We start from the raw sequence: 3,762 nt of genomic DNA, 5'->3' as shown, positions 1-3,762 counted from the left end.
TTTTGGTGAGAAACCTTCTATTTCAAGGTTCTGTGCGTTTTCAGACACGTACAATATGTATTTTTTGTTTTTCTGATGAAATCCCTCCTTTTAATGCATTTTCTCACAGAAAATGAGTCTCTTGCCATGGGAAAATGGCTTTCTTGAAAAAGCATATTCTGGTCGAGAAATGGTGTTTTAAACAATAAAAACGACTCCCGGCCTTATTTAGTTCACATTTTAACTTTTGTTAACCTAGCCCGTATTCATAACGCACTAAACCTTTTTACCGCGTTAAACGCCTTTTCTCGACAACAAAAGCACAATTTCATCAAAAACAAACAAAACAAGAAAAATGAATCTATTCAACAAGTCTGCAACACATCCTTAAGAGTTACATGATTTCACCCAATGTCAATGTGTAATTTCTCCAGTTCTGATCATTGTTTAGGTTGTTGGCAGCTTGGTCCAATGCCAAAACACAGTGAAATCTTTTTATGGCTTTAAACGCGTTTTCTCCTCGAGAAAAACATGATTTCACTAAAAACGTTATAGTTTAAACATGCCTGTTGTACATGTCTGCAAACACTCAGAGCCTTAAAGTACGGCTTTCACCAATGTGATTTTTGGTGAGAAACCTTCTATTTCAAGGTTCTGTGCGTTTTCAGACATGTACAATATGTATTTTTTGTGTTTCTGATGAAATCCCTCCTTTTAATGCATTTTCTCACAGAAAATGAGTCTCTCGCCATGGGAAAATGGCGTTCTTGAGAAAGCATATTCTGGTCGAGAAATGGTGTTTTAAACAATAAAAACGACTCCCGGCCTTATTTAGTTCACATTTTTACTTTTGTTAACCTAGCCCGTATTCATAACGCACTAAACCTTTTTATCGCGTTAAACGCCTTTTCTCGACAAGAAAAGCACAATTTCATCAGAAACAAACAAAACAAGAAAAATGAATCTATTCAACAAGTCTGCAACATATTCTTAAGAGTTACATGCTTTCACCCAATGTCAATGTGTAATTTCTCCAGTTCTGATCATTGTTTAGGTTGTTGGTAGCTTGGTCCAATGCCAAAACACAGTGAAATCTCTTTATGGCTTTAAACGCGTTTTCTCCTCGAGAGAAACATGATTTCACTAAAAACGTTATAGTTTAAACATGCCTGTTGTACATGTCTGCAAACACTCAGAGCCTTAAAGTACGGCTTTCACCAATGTGATTTTTGGTGAGAAACCTTCTATTTCAAGGTTCTGTGCGTTTTCAGACATGTACAATATGTATTTTTTGTGTTTCTGATGAAATCCCTCCTTTTAATGCATTTTCTCACAGAAAATGAGTCTCTCGCCATGGGAAAATGGCGTTCTTGAGAAAGCATATTCTGGTCGAGAAATGGTGTTTTAAACAATAAAAACGACTCCCGGCCTTATTTAGTTCACATTTTTACTTTTGTTAACCTAGCCCGTATTCATAACGCACTAAACCTTTTTATCGCGTTAAACGCCTTTTCTCGACAAGAAAAGCACAATTTCATCAGAAACAAACAAAACAAGAAAAATGAATCTATTCAACAAGTCTGCAACATATTCTTAAGAGTTACATGCTTTCACCCAATGTCAATGTGTAATTTCTCCAGTTCTGATCATTGTTTAGGTTGTTGGTAGCTTGGTCCAATGCCAAAACACAGTGAAATCTCTTTATGGCTTTAAACGCGTTTTCTCCTCGAGAGAAACATGATTTCACTAAAAACGTTGTAGTTTAAACATGCCTGTTGTACATGTCTGCAAACACTCAGAGCCTTAAAGTACGGATTTCATCAATGTGGTTTTTGGTGAGAAACCTTCTATTTCAAGGTTCTGTGCGTTTTCAGACACGTACAATATGTATTTTTTGTTTTTCTGATGAAATCCCTCCTTTTAATGCATTTTCTCACAGAAAATGAGTCTCTTGCCATGGGAAAATGGCTTTCTTGAAAAAGCATATTCTGGTCGAGAAATGGTGTTTTAAACAATAAAAACGACTCCCTGCCTTATTTAGTTCACATTTTAACTTTTGTTAACCTAGCCCGTATTCATAACGCACTAAACCTTTTTACCGCGTTAAACGCCTTTTCTCGACAACAAAAGCACAATTTCATCAAAAACAAACAAAACAAGAAAAATGAATCTATTCAACAAGTCTGCAACACATCCTTAAGAGTTACATGATTTCACCCAATGTCAATGTGTAATTTCTCCAGTTCTGATCATTGTTTAGGTTGTTGGCAGCATGGTCCAATGCCAAAACACAGTGAAATCTTTTTATGGCTTTAAACGCGATTTCTCCTCGAGAGAAACATGATTTCACTAAAAACGTTATAGTTTAAACATGCCTGTTGTACATGTCTGCAAACACTCAGAGCCTTAAAGTACGGCTTTCACCAATGTGATTTTTGGTGAGAAACCTTCTATTTCAAGGTTCTGTGCGTTTTCAGACATGTACAATATGTATTTTTTGTGTTTCTGATGAAATCCCTCCTTTTAATGCATTTTCTCACAGAAAATGAGTCTCTCGCCATGGGAAAATGGCGTTCTTGAGAAAGCATATTCTGGTCGAAAAATGGTGTTTTAAACAATAAAAACGACTCCCGGCCTTATTTAGTTCACATTTTTACTTTTGGTAACCTAGCCCGTATTCATAACGCACTAAACCTTTTTATCGCGTTAAACGCCTTTTCTCGACAAGAAAAGCACAATTTCATCAGAAACAAACAAAACAAGAAAAATGAATCTATTCAACAAGTCTGCAACACATCCTTAAGAATTACATGATTTCACCCAATGTCAATGTGTAATTTCTCCAGTTCTGATCATTGTTTAGGTTGTTGGTAGCTTGGTCCAATGCCAAAATACAGCGAAATCTTTTTATGGCTTTAAACGCGTTTTCTCCTCGAGAGAAACATGATTTCACTAAAAACGTTATAGTTTAAACATGCCTGTTGTACATGTTTGCAAACACTCAGAGCCTTAAAGTACGGTTTTCATCAATGTGGTTTTTGGTGAGAAACCTTCTATTTCAAGGTTCTGTGCGTTTTCAGACACGTACAATATGTATTTTTTGTGTTTCTGATGAAATCCCTCCTTTTAATGCATTTTCTCACAGGAAATGAGTCTCTCGCCATGGGAAAATGGCTTTCTTGAAAAAGCATATTCTGGTCGAGAAATGGTGTTTTAAACAATAAAAACGACTCCCGGCCTTATTTAGTTCACATTTTTACTTTTGGTAACCTAGCCCGTATTCATAACGCACTAAACCTTTTTATCGCGTTAAACGCCTTTTCTCGACAAGAAAAGCACAATTTCATCAGAAACAAACAAAACAAGAAAAATGAATCTATTCAACAAGTCTGCAACATATTCTTAAGAGTTACATGCTTTCACCCAATGTCAATGTGTAATTTCTCCAGTTCTGATCATTGTTTAGGTTGTTGGTAGCTTGGTCCAATGCCAAAACACAGTGAAATCTCTTTATGGCTTTAAACGCGTTTTCTCCTCGAGAGAAACATGATTTCACTAAAAACGTTATAGTTTAAACATGCCTGTTGTACATGTCTGCAAACACTCAGAGCCTTAAAGTACGGATTTCATCAATGTGGTTTTTGGTGAGAAACCTTCTATTTCAAGGTTCTGTGCGTTTTCAGACACGTACAATATGTATTTTTTGTTTTTCTGATGAAATCCCTCCTTTTAATGCATTTTCTCACAGAAAATGAGTCTCTTGCCATGGGAAAATGGCTTTCT

This window comes from Lampris incognitus, chromosome 3 (genome assembly GCF_029633865.1).
Source record: "Lampris incognitus isolate fLamInc1 chromosome 3, fLamInc1.hap2, whole genome shotgun sequence".
Lineage (NCBI taxonomy): Eukaryota > Metazoa > Chordata > Actinopteri > Lampriformes > Lampridae > Lampris > Lampris incognitus.
Note: the sequence above shows the minus strand (reverse complement) of the source record.